At 44.4% G+C, this 20,331-nt stretch overlaps 1 protein-coding gene and 1 non-coding gene across 2 annotated transcripts in view; one reads left to right on the forward strand and one right to left on the reverse strand.

The window, feature by feature from the left end:
• The window catches only part of LOC126272875 (probable G-protein coupled receptor CG31760), a 644,703-nt gene that overhangs the window by 82,511 nt on the left and 541,861 nt on the right, over positions 1 to 20,331 (forward strand). The gene's annotated exons all lie outside the window — the stretch shown is intronic.
• Positions 20,212 to 20,318, reverse strand: LOC126274941 (U6 spliceosomal RNA). Its single transcript, XR_007550485.1, has one exon. It is a non-coding gene; the product is annotated as a U6 spliceosomal RNA (small nuclear RNA).

Consider the following 20,331-nt stretch of genomic DNA (forward strand, 5'->3'; position numbering starts at 1 on the left):
CCTCCACGTTCTATCTGTACGATAATTTACGAAAATTTTCCGTTAGCCAAAATGTAAATCCCGAAAGATAGGCGACCTTTTCGGTTGTTGTTGTTGTGGTCTTCAGTCCAGATACTGATTTGATGCAGCTCTCCATGCTACTCTATCCTGTGCAAGCTTCTTCATCTCCCAGTAACTACTGCAACCTACATCCTTCTGAATCTGCTTAGTGTATTCATCTCTTGGTCTCCCTCTACCATTTTTACCCTCCACGCTTCCCTCCAATACTAAATTGGTGATCCCTTGAAGCCTCAGAACATGTCCTACCAAGCGATCCCTTTACCTTTTCGGTAAAGGTTGTTAAAGAACTAGGAGAATCAGAATTTTCAGAGTAATTCTGAACACAGCTATAAATAACTGCGAGAACTAAATAAGAGATTTTTCGAACAGAGTCATACAGGCAGTCGTTTTTCCCTACTTCCTTTTACGATTACAACAGAAAGGAGAGTGATTAACTGTGGTGCGAAGTGCACTCGGGCGTGACTTCCAGTGTTACTATTATAGTAATTTGAGAACATGGGCAAAAGTACCAACTACGTAATGTGACCTGGGCTCCCATGAGACCGAGGCCAGTGTATCCGCGTTACAATAATTTGGTTGTTACTTATACGGTTGACCATGGTCTCTGCATACTGGCAGGTGAATCGTACCGGATAAGATATTAGATTAATGAAAATAATGCAACATAAATGTATACATGTTAATGACGGTTGAGCTTCGTGTCTGTTTTTTGTGTTTCTTGAAGAAACACACCATGCAGATGATGTTTACATAACTTTTTTTTCGTTATTGGAAAAAGCTGCTACGAGCTCTTGTTGTTGCTGCAGAGGGCACGTTGTCAAAGTCAATTAAAAAAAATCACTTCCATTCACTGGTTTCTTATTTCAAATTACTTAGTTTCGAATCATCTTCAGTAGGTATACTCTAGCTTCTAATATATGAATATCCTGTCTTGTGAGCGCTGAACATGAAATACAATCAAGTGAGAGAAAAGCTTCTTGCTTATGACGTTTACAGTGGAAGGGAGGAGTAGTTGCAGAGAATTTTATATTTAGAATTTGGAAGAACGTAAGTGCTTGGATTCGGAACGACCTACTCAGCTATTTGACTGGCATAGTACGAACAGAACATAATTACTTTGGAACAACAAAGAAGGAAGGGCTCTACTGTGCGAGTTAGTCCATGCGTCAATGGTATAGTGGGTGCCATATTACCAGGTTTCTGATGTCGGTATTCTTCTGCCCCAGCTGTTGGCTTCATTTCCTCTTTGACATACCTTAACGCCCTCGAAATTAATTAACTGCTGAATACTACGGTATTAGAGATGAAAGGACTACTACGTCTGTTTTTGACGTTGGGTGTCCACAATAAGACAGAACATGGTGTCAATGAAGTACACGGCAGAGAAGCGTGTGGGTGTCTTAAAAGACTCTGAAATGAACTTAACATAATCAAAGAGAGCGGAAGAGACCCTTATATAATCACGGTGACAGCTGTTAACAGGATACAAACTCAGGTGGTAGTGGTCTTTGCTTGTTTCTTATCGCCGTGAGGCAATACAATATTTTTCTTGCATGGTCATGCATTATTCTGTAACATTGAGACAGAATAATATCAACATTGCACTACTGAAATGACCGTACTGAGAGAAACCCTGAAATATATATGCTGTTTCTCCTTCAAATATTTCCTGAACTACTGTATTGTTTACGTACGTTAGCAGCTGCTAACAGGAATTAGTGTTCCAGCAGATCTGTAGAGTGTATACTAAGCTGGGTGTCTTGAGAGTTTTTCCAATGGCTACTTCAACATTATAAAAACCTAAAAATTATTTATGTAACCAGTTACAGTACAATACAGCAGTTCCATCGTTGAGGATTAATTTATTGTTACCAGACACATATCCCCAAGTACATGAAAATGGGGGATACAGTTCCGTAAACAAGACTGTGGCACGGTACGTTTTCTTCATAAATCTGCAGCAAAACGAGCTTGTTGACGTTATCTGAAGTTCTTGACACAGACATTACGTTATGTCTAATAGCCCTCTTTTCTCTTTAGAAAGTTGAAGTAAATCATGAGCCTTCAACAAAGCTAATGCGAAAGAGTTATTTTGCGGAACATCTGTTACTATCGCACTGTTGTTTTTGCTTGTTTCATGTCGTCCTGAGTCATTACAATATCGTTTTCATATATTATGCGTTACTCCCCAACAATTTACACAGGACCATATTAATATTGTATTTTCTTTATTTACAGAATGCACGTCTTTGTAAATAGAGTTCAATTGTGAGTTGATTGACGTTATACTCTCTGATATTTGTCCTGCACCTGTGAGATTATTTCGATTGTGATTCATAGTCACAGAACTCAAAGATATACACTGTCTCTGTAACTTAGTTTAGTTCTCATTAAACATGTCTGCTACACTGCCTTACCGGTAGCATGTGCTCTTTATTAATGTGTAATAATTGAGTTTTATCTAAATATTACTTCTTTGGCATTATTATATGCCCACATACTCTTTAAGAAATCGTAACTTTTTAATTTCTCAATAACAGAGATATTCACGCTTCCAACGAACGAGAACAGTATTTTCATTGAGGTCGTGGACATTCCCATTTAATGTTGCCGCAAGGGTGGCCATTTGCTTTGCGACCCGCGAAAGGCAAAGGTCCCGAATTCGAGTCTCGGTCGGGCACACAGTTTTAATCTCCCAGGAAGTGTGATATCAGAAACTCCGCTGCAGAGTGAAAATCTCATTCTAGAAGATGGTGTTTGTCATTACAAATATTTAAGTATGGCTTTTACGACCTTCGAAGGAAACCACAAAATTTTTTTGTTTAATTTGTTACCCATATAGCCACCTCAAAAGAGGAATGCCATTTCTGACGATAGGAATGTAATTAAAACACAACACTAAGTCCTCGAACGGAAAATCTCATACCCGGCCGGGTATCGAACTCCGGCCCCTCTGGTTAGAAATAGTGACGGAGCAGCTACCGAGAGGGATGTTGGAGCAGTTGGGGAGGCTGTAGTCGGGAATACCAAGGTGCAAAACTGTCTGGAGTCAGCCGGGGTTTTTCCGGTCGTTTTATAATAACATCCCCTCATATTTTATCCAGGCATACGACAGACTTTGTACATAGTACATACATATGTTCATAGTTTTTTGTGTTTAATTTTAAGTCGGGTTATAAACTGCAAGATTAAATTTTGCTGGTGAAAAAAAGGAGTATTGCAATTTGTAATCTTGCTTTTCACAAACATTTGGCGTTTTTTCGGAACATGTCACGATATCCAAGGCTACAGGTAGGCAGGAACCTATAATGCTGCTGCATCTACAAAACGGTCGGAAACTACACAGACGAATGTCCATGGAGACTAAAGCGCAGTGTTCTGAAGGCACTATAAAGTTTTATTGACCCGCTCTACGCATCCTGGGCTTTATTCTCTTTAAGAAGCAGGTACTGCACATAGCATTCATCCACGGATACACTTGCGGAAATGGCAACTACATCACGAAACATGCTCTGGGTATGCCCAAATTCGATAAAACGTCATGCAACGTAGCAATTTCTCATGAATTTGTTACACCCGAAAAAGGGAGACACCAAAAAAGAAGAATGCAGTGGCAGTGTGTAATTTGGTCATACACCAACTTGCATAATACAACGCCCGAAGTCTGTCCAGGAAGATTAAAAGGACTACGTGGAAATAGAATTCATTAGAGAAATACAGCATACCTAGTACGATGAAACATAAGGCAAATGAATGAAACTAATCTGGTGATAGATGGTAGGAGAGAAAGTGAAGAGCTGCAAAGAATTTTCGGGAGAAAAAGAAAGTGTCCACTTGAGTCGTCTTCCGTTTAATTTTTATAATTTTTAATGTTTCTATACATTTTAAAAATGTTTATATAATTACTATTTTAAGCTTGCAGCAATTAAATCAGAATAAATGTAATACAGTGACTGTGTCCAGCGTTACCGCTGAGCATACTATATCGGCACGACTCTCACTTCTACCGAGTCAAAGGAAGAGGCAGTCGTGGTCAGTTAGGACTGAAGTCGTAGAACGTGCCGAGCCTTTTACTTCTACACAGCATATAACAAAAATTCTGTGTTATATTTGCAAATGTAAGGTTTTGATGGTAGTATTATTATATACGACAGCTTGTATAGTTGTCAATAAGTTACACACGAAGACCATATACTCTCAGTCGACATTTAAGCTGCCAATATATATCTTGTCAACATTTCTCGCATATGAGACGGTTGCGGGATACTCAATATCCGGGCCAAAGTTGCACCTCACAGAATACGAGTATATGCCAAATCTGTTTTGCGAGGTTTAGGTATTTCTAATTCACCAGTTCTCAAACTATCAAGTGCTTATGAGGAATTGTCAGATCATAATGTGAACACTGAGTAACAACGGTTTTATAAAATACATAAAATACTATTAGAGCATCAAATACAAATTTGCAGCATTTAACGAGCTAATTATCCACCTAGCATAGAACTGATAAACCTTTAGGTTCATAATGGAACATTATTGAACTAGAATTTGAGCGCAAACTCTTCCCCTATGTATCCAAATTATAATATATAATTCATTACTGAGATCTGTTAACAGCCAACTTGTTCTACTCGTAAGTGAGGTTAATGCTTCTGGCTGCAAGCTGCTTTGTACAATGGCAACTGTTACACTGAAAGTGGGGACTTTAAGCAGGTAACATCCTTGGTACTATTCGAAGGGAGTACGCTAAGTGCCGCCACTGGATTTCAGCCTCTCCCTTCTCTCATGATCATCTAACAGGTTGATGACTCCACACTACACACACCGACTACAGTCCTCCACAAATATCAGGTATGCTTAAACACAAACTCTCACATAGCGAAGGAAATGTGGCACTGTGCGCGAGGGACAGTAAGACCTTCCCAATGAAGACGCTGTACCTGCCCTTCTATATCTGTGATACAAATATCAACAGTCAACGTCTATCTTCAGAAGTTCTGGGAACTGGGGTGATGAAAAACGTATATATAATACCACTTCAGGATGTGAATTTGCAGTAATAATGAACTAAAAATGTGAGAGAAATGGGGAAAGAGGGTATAGACAGGAGACAGGAGAAAATGGACATAGAAAACGAGAAGGAGGAGATAGAAGGGGACAGCAGAAAATGAAGAGAGAGGGGGGAGGAGAAGATGTAGAAGAGGGGGGCGGAAAGAGCAGGAGATAGTGGAAGAAAGGAGGAGGGGAAGATAGAGAGAGGTAGGATAGAGAATTAGATTAGGACGTTTACCCAGTTCCTAACTCACCACGTCCATTTCATCACGCATTCATTAAGCAGTCTAAGTACAACCGTCGTCTGTCCTGTTACTGCTATGGCGATGAAAAATCGCTGTATAATGAGGCACGTAAAATATAAATGAAGATAATTCTGTTCTCACGTCAGTTTGTTGGGCATTGGGAAATGAAATGATGCCTAAATTGACTAGCGTTCGTTGGAGCAATTGGTGAGCATTCGCAAAAGATACTGAAGTACAGATCTTCGTACTGTCCAGCTGGCAGATGCGGTCTCTGTAAACACTAAATCGTAATTCTGACCAATTAGTTTATCAGGGACGTAGAGTTTCTGGTCGGTCTATATCACACAGCTCACTTCTCACCTCATAAAAATGAACTTCCAATTTTCGGTGTTCACATTACTTTCGAACTTCTAAAGCGAGAGCGGCAGTGGCCAATGTGACTAACTGAGAGTGCCCATACTTTAATTGAGCGAAGATCAACTGCAATCAAAATAGATGTCACGTGAAGTTCACTTCATGCACTTTCGACAGTTGTAAGGTCCCTAGGTGTGCTATTGGCTGAAACCGACAATTGTAATGTTTTATCACTTACGGGACATTGGTGTACCATTAGCCTAGAATCTCTCTTTGGTACCAGGGATTACAATACAATAGGCTGTTTTGCTATGTTAAAAATATGATTTGGATTTTTTATTCTGATTAATTATAACATTCAAAGCAACTTTTATGATGAATATTTTAACAAAATATCTGTCATTTTTTTGTAATTAAAGCCTAAAAATCATTAAACATCAAGATTTGATCACGTGAGCGGAAACACTCTGTTATTGGCTGAAGTTCTTGTGGCATCACGGACTATTAGTAACATGTAGCTTTCGTGTTTTATAGGGAGTGTTACCCGACGTTTTTCTGCAAACAGATTAGCTGTTTAGTGATTAACAATGCAAATACGACTTTTAAGTAACAATAGAAAGGAGTCCTGTAATCGCTGGTAGTGGAAACCTTGCCAAACTAGATAAATTTATGATCTACCCATTTAGAATGCCGATTTTGTGCGATGACGGACATTCGTGTCTCTGCTCCCTGCAACATAATTAAACTCCCTGTAAACTAAGGAACAGCAGAACTTTCGAAAATGGGTCTGCATATTATAACAACATTGTCGACAATCAGTCGTGAACTATGACTCAAAGTACAATTAAATTATTCTTCGCAAATCTGTGTGCTTACTTTCTGTCTACAATGCATTTAGCTGTGATAACGCATTGAGCACTCGCTGTGTGCCGTAACGTAGAGCTCACCTCACTGTGGACAAAGAAGTCAGTCTGCAATCGTCAGGAGAGCAGCAAGGACGTCTTGTTTGTGTCCCGTCCACAGAGTCGCGAGCTTAGGTACTTTGTTTATTCCTCGACACAGCTAGTGCTCTCGTCCGTTAACTTTGCAGCATTATTGCTCATCTCTACAGAAAAGCTACCGTCAACGTTAGCTTCCTGCCTGAGCACAAAAGGTCGCAAGCGTTTGAAATCGAATGCTTCATCCATGATTACGTTCAAATAGCACCACAGCACATCGCCAGTATTGACCCGTCCGTCACAAGTAGCGTCGTCTACGTGAAGATGGTCGATGTCGAGTTATGCCAAGCTGTTGTGTGGAGATGTGACAAATCTCTCAATTCCCAACACTCCAGTGGTTATATTGGGGCAGTTACCATTGAGCACGAAGGACTAGGGTTAACAAAATTCCTTTCTCTTCTTACTTAAAAGTTGTAATTGGGTCTTCCATCATTAAATAGCAAAACTGTTTGCAGAAAATGTGTGTAAAAACCTCCCACCTTCGGATAACACTTCCTATAACACACTACGAGTCCTTGAATTCCCATTCAAATCACCTCAATTAAAAGAAAAGAAGAGTGCCATCCCATCTAGGCATAGGTGGATATTGAGCAATCACGATGTACGACGGACAGCCTCACACTTGTTCTGGTTATCGCCAAGAGGATTATGTACATTCAGCGTGTATTCAACGCTGGGTTACACAAATCCTGTTAGATGACATGGCGCCACTCCTTTCGGTAACGGCCATCCACCTCAACTATCCTGGAGTGACACAGTTCACCATCATGGCAAATGGAAGACCATTTGGAAGACATGGAACATTAAACTGCACGCTCGTAGCATTTCCAGGATTGATTAACACCATTGCTCAACCCTCCGCCACACACCGTCATGTGGCTTGCGGAGTATCGATGTAGATCCAGATGTAGATGTAGATTGCTGAGTCAACAGAGATTGGAGGAGGTCACCCGTCGGCTCCACAGGGAGATTCGGACGGAAGAACGGAACTCGACAATAGAGTTCTACCGACCTTCACTTTCTCACTGAGGGGAATGTGGTGTGGCAACCATACACTATGACTAAAATGGAAAGTCGCATCTGGAAACAGAGGTCGCCAAGGAAACATAGCAAGCTACTACGCACACCCTCAGACGATTGCTTCTGCAAACGTCTTCTCCACTTGACGACCAGACAGCCGACAAGACGAGTAAAGGATGATACAGAGTCTCTCTCGCCTGTTGCTTTCCCTAACTTCGACATAGCCGTTTTCGCTCTCTCTAGCGAATGAAGACCAGCGGCTGCCTGAGGAACACAGTCAGAAAGAACTGCGGATTGACCCTTGGTCACTCACATTGGAAGAGTCCTACTGCAGCCACTGTTAACTTACGGACCTTCGGCGGACGTCATAGAAGACGATTTTACGCTGGATGATAAAGGGATTTCTCCTCACACATCAGATGAGAGCGCGGCGCTACCTGCAGATCACGGACACCAGCATTTAAGGGGAATCTGACGGCGGCCCCCATTGTAGGAAACGGTCTATGGACCTATCCTTCAGCGACCATCAACGTTAACATATTCGAACACGTACGAAGTTGTTGCTGCCACAGGACAAGCTCAGTGCAGCAGATATTGACAATGCCTTTCTCTAAAAGGTCTTAGTTGACGATTTCTCGTGAATGTGTGTTCGTATGGCTCATGTTTCACACGCTTCGCTAACTAACAGCGGTGTCACAGTTCTCCTGAGAGAGTGCCTCGTGGCGGACAAAGTACGATATGTCCAAGATGCTAGAGGAACGGCCGTAACGGCGGTAGACGTCCAGTTTAGTACCGTGTACACCCCTTCTGGAACGAATCGCCAATGCGACCGATCGCTCTTCTTTCCCGGAAAGAGCAGCAACTTGTTATCATGGCTGGATAGTGGTTCAAATGGCTCTGAGCAGTATGGGACTTAACATCTGAGGTCATCAGTCCCTTACACTTAGAACTACTTAAACCTAAATAACCTAAGCACATCACACACATCCATGCACAAGGCAGGATTCGAACCTGCGACCGTAGCTGCCACGCGGTTCCAGACTGAAGCGCTTAGAACCGCTCGACCACAAAGGCCGGCTCAGGGCCGTCACTACTACTTAGTTTTAGGGGGCAATTTCAAGAGCACGGAAGCATCTAAAAATCAGCTGCTACTCCATTCACCAAGGCTCGAACTTGCAACACTTTTCAGCTATATCCAGGTGGTAGATACATGGGAACACGTCCAATGGAATCGACCGCTTTTCACTCATTTCATGAGTCACTCGTCTACTCACGTAGATAGAATTTACGTCTCCCGTTCACTATCGACAATAGTGACCGACACGGAGCTGTGGTCAGTAGCTTTTCTGATCAAGAATCTTGTATATGTGTTGACACGCTTCGTCGCGAATGGGTGTGGCGCAGCCAACACCCTTGGAAGTTAAACCTCGCTCTCCTCGCCTCTCCGGATTCTCGGCGCTCGATCGAAGTCACGTGGAGTTCCTGCGTCCGCCGCCTCCCAACGTATCCTACAACGGTCAGTTCGTGATGAAACTGCACCAAGCCAGCCCTACGAACAACCTGGATTACGTTCGGCCGTGAGACCGCTGCTTGGAGGCGACGCACCCTTGATTTTTATTTCACCGTCCTTTGCAAATGTACTTCCTTGCCACCCACACCGGAACGACATATGACAGTACAGTATGTTAAGCCACAGATCGTAGCACATGTGCGCCGAAGGCACGATCGTCCGTGCGCGAACACATGGCAGACTAGCAACGAACTGTCCACCAAGCACCACGTGATTCGATACCGTAAACAGAAGTTGGAAGGGAAACATAGGTACAAAGAAGGTAGCTGCGAAGAAACCATGGGTAACAGAAGAAATACTTCAGTTGATTGATGAAAGGAGGAAGTACAAACATGTTCCGCGAAAATCAGGAATACAGAGATACAAGTCGCTGAGGAATGAAATAAATAGGAAGTGCAGGGAAGCTAAGACGAAATGGCTGCATGAAAAATGTGAAGACATCGAAAAAGATATGATTGTCGGAAGGACAGACTCAGCATACAGGAAATTCAAAACCACCTTTGGTGACATTAAAAGCAACAGTGGTAACATTAAGAGCGCAACAGGAATTCCACTGTTAAATGCAGAGGAGAGATCAGATAGGTGGAAAGAATACATTGAAAACCTCAATGAGGGGGAAGATTTGTCTGATGTGATAGAAGAAGAAACAAGAGTCGATTTAGAAGAGATAGGGGATCCAGTATTAGAATCGGAATTTAAAAGAGCTTTGGAGCACTTAGGGTCAAATAATGCAGAAGGGATAGATAACATTCCATCAGAGTTTCTAAAATCATTAGGGGAAGTGGCAACAAAACGACTATTCACATTGGTGTGTAGAATATATGAGTCTGGCGACATATCATCTGACTTTCGGAAAAGCATCATCCTCAAAATTCCGAGGATGGCAAGAGCTGACAAGTGCAAGAATTATCGCACAATCAGCTTAACAGCTCGTGCATCGAAGCTGCTTACAAGAATAATATACAGAAGAATGGAAAAGAAAATTGAGAATGCACTAGGTGACGATCAGTTTGGCTTTAGGAAAAGTAAAGGCACGAGAGAGGCAATTCTGACGTTACGGCTAATAATGGAAGGAAGGCTAATGAAAAATCAAGACACGTTCATAGGGTTTGTCGACATGTAAAAAGCGTTCGACAATATAAAATGGTGCAAGCTGTTCAAGATTCTGAAAAAAGTTGGGGTAAGCTATAGGGAGAAAAGGGTCATATACAATATTTACAACAGCCAAGAGGGAAAAATAAGAGTGTACGATCAAAAACGAAGTGCTCGTATTAAGAAGGGAGTAAGACAAGGCTGTAGCCTTTCGCGCCTACTCTTCAATCTGTACATCGAGGAAGCAATGACGGAAATAAAAGAAAGGTTCAGGAGTGGAATTAAAATACAAGGTGAAAGGATATCAATGATTCGATTCGCTGATGACATTGCTATCCTGAGTGAAAGTGAAGGAGAATTAAATGATCTGCTGAACGGAATGAACAGTCTAATGAATACACAGTATGGTTTGAGAGTAAATCGGAGAAAGACGAAGGTAATGAGAAGTAGTAGAAATGAGAACAGCGAGAAACTTAACATCAGGATTGATGGTCACGAAGTCAATGAAGTTAAGGAATTCTGCTACCTAGCAGTAAAATAAGCAATGACGGACGGAGCAAGGAGGACATCAAAAGCAGACTCGCTATGGCAAAAAAGGCACTTCTGGCCAAGAGAAGTCTACTAATACTAAATACCGGCCTTAATTTCAGGAAGAAATTTCTGAGGCTCTACGTCTGGAGTACAGCATTGTATGGTAGTGAAACATGGACTCTGGGAATACCGGAACTGAAGAGAATCGAAGCATTTGAGATGTGGTGCTATAGACGAATGTTTAAAATTAGGTGGACTGATAAGGTGAGGAATGCGGAGGTTCTACGCAGAATCGGAGAGGAAAGGAATATGTGGAAAACACTGAGAAGGAGAAGTGACAGGATGATAGGATATCTGCTAAGACATGAGGGAATGACTTCCATTGTACTATAAGGAGCTGTAGAGGGCAAAAATTGTAGAGGAAGACAGAGATTGGAATACGTCAAGCAAATAAATGAGGACATAGGTTCCAAGTGCTACTCTGAGATGAAGAGGTTAGCTCATGAAAGGAATTCGTGGCGGCCCGCATCCAACCAGTAAGTAGACTGATGACCAAAAAAAACCTGTGAAGACGGGCACTGATACAGGCCATCACCACTGCGGACGGCTGTAGCCTCACCACATAACGCGGTACTGGTGCTACCTTATTCGACCATTACCCACGACTTTATTTTGCTCAACGTTGCGACCCGTCGACGGTGACAGGAGTCTCACGACTGGTTTACGGCATTGTTCCACAAGACTTACAAACTGAATTATTGAACCAAAATACGGAAGACGAAGTTATCGACATCACAGGTAAAGGAGATTTGAACACTACTCCTTGTGGAGTTTTATAGTGTTCAGTATTTGCTGGCCTCCAAGCTGACGGACATCTATCGGCAGCTTATGTCCCCCGTTGTGTCACTTTCCACAGACTTCGCTGAAAGAACGATTATATCGGTTCACAAAGTGATAGGTGGCACTGGAATGCATTATTACCGCCGGTATACAATCGTCAGCTGTGACAGGAAGATATTCATCAGACTACACTCCTGGAAATTGAAATAAGAACACCGTGAATTCAGTGTCCCAGGAAGGGGAAACTTTATTGACACATTCCTGGGGTCCGATACATCACATGATCACACTGACAGAACCACAGGCACATAGACAGAGGCAACAGAGCATGCACAATGTCGGCACTAGTACAGTGTATATCCACCTTTCACAGCAATGCAGGCTGCTATTCTCCCATGGAGACGATCGTAGAGATGCTGGATGTAGTCCTGTGGAACGGCTTGCCATGCCATATCCACCTGGCGCCTCAGTTGGACCAGTATTCGTGCTGGACGTGCAGACCGCGTGAGACGACGCTTCATCCAGTCCCAAACATGCTCAATGGGGGACAGATCCGGAGATCTTGCTGGCCAGGGTAGTTGACGTACACCTTCTGGAGCACGTTGGGTGGCACGGGATACATGCGGACGTGCATTGTCCTGTTGCAACAACAAGTTCCCTTGCCGGTCTAGGAATGGTAGAACGATGGGTTCGATGACGGTTTGGATGTACCGTGCACTATTCAGTGGCCCCTCGACGATCACCAGAGGTGTACGGCCAGTGTAGGAGATCGCTCCCCACACCATGATGTCGGGTGTTGGCCCTGTGTGCCTCGGTCGTATGCAGTCCTGATTGTGGCGCTCACCTGCAGGGCGCCAAACACGCATACCACCATCATTGGCACCAAGGCAGAAGCGACTCCCATCGCTGAAGACGACACGTCTCCATTCGTCCCTCCATTCACCCCTGTCGCGACACCACTGGAGGCGGGCTGCACGATGTTGGGGCGTGAGCGGAAGACGGCCTAACGGTGTGCGGGACCGTAGCCCAGCTTCATGGAGACGGTTGCGAATGGTCCTCGCCTATACCCCAGGAGCAATAGTGTCCCTAATTTGCTGGGAATGGCGGTGCGTTCCCCTACGGCACTGCGTAGGATCCTACGGTCTTGGCGTGCATCCGTGCGTCGCTGCGGTCCGGTCCCAGGTCGACGGGCACGTGCACCTTCCGCCGACCACTGGCGACAACATCGATGAACTGTGGAGACCTCACGCCCCACGTGTTGAGCAATTCGGCGGTACGTCCACCCGGCCTCCCGCATGCCCACTATACGCCCTCGCTCAAAGTCCGTCAACTGCACATACGGTTCACGTCCACGCTGTCGCGGCATGCTACCAGTGTTAAAGACTGCGATGGAGCTCCGTATGCCACGGCAAATTGGCTGACACTGACGGCGGCGCTGCTCAAATGCTGCGCAGCTAGCGCCATTCGACGGCCAACACCGCGGTTCCTGGTGTGTCCGCTGTGCCGTGCGTGTGATCATTGCTTGTACAGCCCTCTCGCAGTGTCCGGAGCAAGTATGGTGGGTCTGACACACCGGTGTCAATGTGTTCTTTTTTCCATTTCCAGGAGCGTATTAGAAAACCATATTCGACAAACCCTACCTCACATCATCTCACCAGATCTGGCTTCCTTATTGATATCAATAACACCCACAAAGCATTGTGTCTATACCGTGCCCTAGAGAGCATTCCGAGAGCGCAGGCACCAACAGATTTCTGTCAAGCTTTGGATCGAGTAGATCACTCGTACCTGATGACCGTTCTCCAACACATGCAGCACCTACAGCAGCTCATCGATGTTGTGATGCGCCCTCTGAAAGGGGCGACCTCGAATGTGCTCGTCAACGGGCGTCTCACGCAGTCCCACTTTCCGGATTGGTACGTCAAGGCTGCCGCTGTAGCTCTTTCTCTACGTTCTGGCACTGGATCCGCTCCTCTGTGGCCTTCGTCAGCGCCGCATCGGGATCCCCTTACGTGAAGTCACATTTCGCTCTACAGCTTAAGTACACAGCATGACCCTTATACTCCGCAGCCGCAACTATATAAACAGAGCAGTAGAATAAATTACCACAAACTGTGTGGCTTCGGGCAGCTGTCTTAGCGTCACCAAATCGGTCGCCATGAACATAGGTGATGGGTTTATCTCGACATGTGTCAACCCAATACAGCTTTGTGGTACTACCAAATGTCTGAGAGCAGTGTTTCACGACAACATACGGAATACTGCGGCCCTCAGTTATCGCCGCTTATTACAACAAATTCGAGTCCAGATTTCCAACCTTCGTCATCGGAATCTCGACATTCTCCAAGGGACACGCTTCCTCAATGTTTACCTAGCGTCACGCCTTCCACATATGGCGCGTGTACTTCCAATACCGTTACTGATGGCTCGACATGTATTAGCGGCATTCGGAGCCTGCGTCAGTACAGACATTCTCTTCGAAGTCATTTATGAACGGCTGACCCTTCCCCCAGACACTGGTGTTGGCCTAGTCCACGTCAACGATGGAGCTCGCACATCACGCTGTGACGCCACCGCTTGGTAAGTCTGACGGGTTTGTTGCTGGTGTCCTTAGCTCCACCCTTCCTTACGCCCCCACTGGCGACGTATCCCCACCTTCGGTCACTTTTACCCCGAACACAGTTACGTCAATATCGCAGTACCACCGACGAAGCAAGCAACGACCCGATAGATGTATCGCGTCCTCCAACAGAGGCGTGTATCAAACTTCGTGGAGGCCAAGAACCCATACATTAGCTGGAAGATCGTGTGGCGGACGATACACGTGGATACAATGGATACAAAAATCCAGTCAACATGGTACATCACCGTCAACGGTAAACAGATCACCCGGTCGTTACTCCACAAGATAAAAATGTCTCACTCACGTGTATGCTAGTACTTCGGGGTTCAAGACAGGAACGAGCACCGTCTCAGATGTTGCGCGGCAGAAGACGTATGGCGCTCGGTGCGGCAAATTTTGTTGTGCTTCTAGGGTGACCCGGAACATATCGCACCTAGGCTTCTACGTTTTTCGGGCGAACTGGTATTTTTCTCGCGCAGCAAAGGCAACGCTGTGGCGTGGATCCGTGGGACACCCTATGCAATATTTATTCCACTGTGGACCTAAAGATTCATTGAACTTTAGTAACTGCCTACGAGACCTTCAAATGAGGGTTGGACTGAACCGAAAACCAAGGCAATATTTTTCTAATAGGCGTGGAGGTTGCCGACGCGACCCTCAACGTAGCTGGATCATCAACAGGCAGAAGAAGATACCCATCGACTGAGCTTTGAAGAAACGTCCGATTATCGGTGGAATAACATTCAACATGACTAAAAATATACCTCGATTATGGCGACCTTGGAAGAGAACTCATTCTTCCATTGTTTTGAGGATCACAGCGATGTTACTCCCTCGTCATGGCGCGAGGGGACGTCGGGAGTACCTTCAGGCCACGGAGTGCCCGTTTCGAACAGTACCGAGCTCGTCCACCCACGTCCCGTGTCTCTGCAAACTTTCTCGGTGCTGCCGAGATAATCCCTTGGTCAGCAAGATCCCCGTATCTGACCCGATACAACACGCGTTTAACAGCGCACTCACGTGAACTCCATCTACTTGTCAGTATTCAGAGTACCAAGAACCAGTTACAACAGCTCTGAGACAGTTTCCTTCAGATGTATTACACACTTACCAATACAACCAGTCCTTATATCCGGCATCTAAGAAGGGGAATGTCACAAAAGTGGGCTCATATTCTCAGTTTCTCTGTAAACGTGACTCGATTTTGCAATCACTGAAACTGCATCACACACCCTCTCAAGGCGTGAAGTTCCGTTTCGTTTTCTACTCAATTTTGAGTGCTTCACTGATATTTGTCAGGCAGTGTAGTATCGGTAATTCAGGCACCACTGGAGTTAACGACCATGTCTTCATCACAGAAGATATTGTTTAAGGTGACTGGTTTTCCACAGTGCTGTACATGAATCTATAGACTGACTGTGAATCAGCATTTCTAAGCAGCTGTAATCGACACGCTGACTTTGGTGTGTAGTAGCCGCCCATGGACTAATGATGGTAATCAAGCGCAAAATGTTCCGTCGATACGACATCGCGCACGCACACAGCTCTGGACGCCCGCATTGACTGCACTCCTGCGGGCTCTGCGAGCAGCAGAATAAACCTCAGGCGTTATCTGGCTCTCTTCATTTTTTCCAACAGATCTTGCAAACAAAACAACAGAAGTTTGTTCCAATAATGAAGCATTTGCATCTACTATTTATTACGTAGCAGATTTCATTATAATCATCGTGGATAGCGATTTATGTAGATATGAGGCGCAATCACATACTTTAAGAATTCGTTACGAATTTTTGTACGATTTGTAATGCTTTCGGGCCACCGTAGGCTGATCATTTGACATTACAGAAACATTATGTTCTGGATCATGGGCAGCTAGACGTTAGGGTCGGTGCTGGCGATATTAATGGATACGTAACGTGCACGAAACAAAAGAATGTTTATTAGCATACCTACATTGCATTGCGTTATCGATGCTAAGGTGTAAAACAATGTAGGTTCCTGGAGTGACTCGTAAACTAGTTCTGGTGCGGTAGTTAGTATCAAATTCAGAAACGAGCTGCTTGCATATCTCACTCACATGAGTCACCATTTCGTAAGAAGTATTGTAAGTAGGCTGTTTAGGTTTTCTTATTGGTAACGCCACATAGCGCTCTGTATGAAAAATCACTGGCTGTGCTGTGCGCAGTCTGTGGCTAGTTTGCATTGTTGTCTGCCATTCTAGTGTTGGGCAGCGGCAGCTGGATGCTAACAGGGCGTAGGGTTGCGCAGTTGGAGGTGAGGCGCCAACAGTGGTGGACGTGGGGAGAGAGATGGAGGAGTTTTGAAATTTGTAAGACTGGATGTCATGAACTGCTATACATAGTATGACTATTAAGGTAAATACATTGTTTGTTCTGTATTAAAATCTTTCATTTGCTAACTATGCCTATCAGTAGTTAGTGCCTTCCATAGTTTGAATCTTTTATTTAGCTGGCAGTAGTGGCGCTCGCTGTATTGCAGTATCTTGGGTAACAAAGATTTTTGTGAGGTAAGTGATTTGTGAAACGTATAGGTTAATGTTAGGGCCATTCTTTCGTAGGGATTTTTGGAAGTCAGATTGCGTTGCGCAAAAAATATTGTGTGTCAGTTTAAGCATAGTCTTGTATAATTTTTCTAAGGGAACGTTTCAGTATTTCCGTATCACACATTATCAGGTAACTCTTTATTAAGTTATTTGACTTAAGAATTATTACATGTCATCTGCAATTTAATTTTATCACCTACGGGTGATTTATCTTGCCTAACAACAGGTTAATATAACCATATACCGTGGAACGAGAAAATTAGGTTCCAACCTGACTTGTAACTAGGTTGTCCTGCTTCCTGATGACACTATTCTTAACCTCTTTTATCAAGCACTCAGACCTTCGATATCACTCATGTTGTTGTGCTACTACTGTAGAATAGTGCTACCTCAGTTTGTCTCACGGTGTGTGTGGGAATAGCACCACTCATAATGTCCTTAAGCTGGGTATGTCGCATGCAAAGTCATACAACAGGTTATTGATCACAGAGTGACGTGTTTCGGAATTAGTTCCAACTTCAGAAATCTAACATAGAAATACAACAAACAAATTGGTATACAAGAAATAAACAACATTTTAAATATTAATAATTACTCAATATTAAGTAAAAATGAAAACGGTCCACTACTAATTACCCAGGTGCAAAGGTAGCGCACAAGGACAAGAGAGTAATGAGATGAGTTCTCAGAAACCAAGATAGGAAGATAAACTTGCCATTTAGTGGCAGCAGAGAAAATGTAGAGTAGCTGTGGCCAATGTACTATGTTAGTAAATTACATAGTACTACAGTGTCGGATAAACCGTCACTGAAGAGCAATTCGAGTTCCTGCGGCTAATAAGACGAGTATATAGTTGGTTTGTTATGTATTTTTACGAGCTTCCAACAGGAGCGATTTATATTTACAGATATCTGTTTATTTACTAGTTTATTTTTGTAATTTCTTGCGTGTTTGAGTGCTTATTAGGTACAAACTTTTATTTCAATAACAGTGTAGCGTTGAGTACCACCGTTGCTATCGCCCTTGTATCGAATCTCGTATCGTACAGGCCTTTGTTTGTTTTTGTTAGTACGCTCAGTCTCGGTTATACCGTCAGTGAGACAGCACCATAAGTTCCCGCCGCTGAAAAACGAGAACACCTTTCGTTTATTAGATATTTTTACGAACTTAAAACAGGAGCGTCTTCAGTATTGGATAGGGACTGTGATTGTTGTGTACAGATGCGAGCTGTTGACCCTTGGCTCACAGCCTCAGGCTGTGTTGGCTTTCGTCGCACAGCTTGCGGCTGCTGCCATGGGGCATCATTTTGCGGGATCAGACGTGGGGATGCGAGGGACGTCGAGCACGTCCCACGACTCACCCTATCGGTCCACTGCTGTGGCCGCACAGGGTACTGCCAGTACTGAGGTTAACCCCTCACTCGTGGTCGAGTGGGAGATCAATCCAAAGTGTGGCAAGCACAAATAGACTTTCCGAGAGGCAGATCGTAGGGCCTTCCCAGTTCGTTTGACGAACAGGTTTCCGGCGTTATCTGTGGCTGACGAAGTCTCTAAGTCGGATACCGTCGTCCACCCTGTTCTAGAGGAAGCTTCTCTGCCCGCAAGGTCTGGGCATTCAGGGAGGGTGGATTTGCTGGTAGTTGGGCGCTCCAGAGTAAGGCGCGTAATGAGGGCCCTTAGGAACATGGCTGCCAAGGATTGGCATCCATACTCCGCGAACCACCTGATGGTGTGTGGTGGAGGGTACCTTGAGTACCTCTATCGGTACTCCCTTCTATTCCTGTCTCTTATTGTTCGTGGAAAGAAAGACTGTCGGTATGCCTCTGTGTGGCTCTAATCTCTCTGATTTTATCCTCATGGTCTCTTCGCGAGAGCCGGCCGATGTGGCCGTGCGGTTCTGGCGCTGCAGTCCGTAACCGCCGGGCTGCTACGGTCGCAGGTTCGAATCCTGCCTCGGGCATGGGTGTGTGTGATGTCCTTAGGTTAGTTAGGTTTAAGTAGTTCTAAGTTCTAGGGGACTTATAACCTAAGATGTTGAGTCCCATAGTGCTCAGAGCCATATGAACCATTTTTCTTCGCGAGATATACGTAGGAGGGAGCCATATACTGCTTGACTCTTCGGTCAAGGTATGTTCTCGAAACTTTAACAAAAGCCCGTACCGCTACTGAGCGTCTCTCCTGCAGAGTCTTCCACTGGAGTTTATCTATCATCTCCGTAACGCTTTCGCGATTACTAAATGATCCTGTAACGAAGCGCACTGCTCTCCGTTGGATCTTCTCTGTCTCTTCTGTCAACCCTATCTGGTACACATCCCACACTGCTGAGCAGTATTCAAGCAGTAGGCGAACAAGCATACTGTAACCTACTTCCTTTGTTTTCGGATTGCATTTCCTTAGGATTCTTCCAATGAATCTCAATCTGGCATCTGCTTTACCGACGATCAACTTTATATGATCATTCCATTTTAAATCACTCCTAATGCGTACTCCCAGATAATTTATGGAATTAACTGCTTCCAGTTGCTGACCTCCTATTTTGTAGCTAAATGATAAGGGATCTATCTTTCTATGTATTCGCCGCACATTACACTTGTCTACATTGAGATTCAATTGCCACTCCCAGCACCAGGCGTCAATTCGCTGCAGATCTTCCTACATTTCAGTACAATTTTCCATTGTTACAACCTCTCGATACGCCACAGCATCATATGCAAAAAGCCTCAGTGGACTTTCGATGTCATCCACAAGGTCATTTATGTATACTGTGAAAAGCAATGGTCCTATGACACTCCCCTGCGGCACACCTGAAATCACTCTTACTTCGGAAGGCTCCTCTCCATTGAGAATGACATGCTGCGCTCTGTTATCTATTAACTCTTCAATCCAATCCCACAATTGATCTGATAGTCCATATGCTCTTACGTTGTTCATTAAACGACTGTGGGGAACTGTATCCAACGCCTTGCGGAAGTCAAGAAACACGGCATCTACCTGTGAACCCGTGTCTAAGGCCCTCTGAGCCTCGTGGACGAATAGCGCGAGCTGGGTTTCACACGACCGTCTTTTTCGAAACCCATGCTGATTCCTACAGAGTAGATTTCTAGTCTCCAGAAGAAACATTATACTCGAACATAATACGTGATCCAAAATTCTACAACTGATCGACGTTAGAGATATAGGTCTATAGTTTTGCACATCTGTTCGACGTCCCTTCTTGAAAACGGGGATGACCTGTGCTCTTTTCCAATATTTTGGAACGGAAATAAAAATGTGGAACGCTACAAGACTTTGCGTGTCATCCTTGCGCAGTGGCCATGCTAATCTTCTCTGTCTCGTTCCTACTTTCGTATGTGTACCGTAGAAGCGAGTACCCTCGGGACGTGG

Source organism: Schistocerca gregaria, chromosome 5 (assembly GCF_023897955.1).
Source record: "Schistocerca gregaria isolate iqSchGreg1 chromosome 5, iqSchGreg1.2, whole genome shotgun sequence".
In the NCBI taxonomy this organism is placed as follows: domain Eukaryota; kingdom Metazoa; phylum Arthropoda; class Insecta; order Orthoptera; family Acrididae; genus Schistocerca; species Schistocerca gregaria.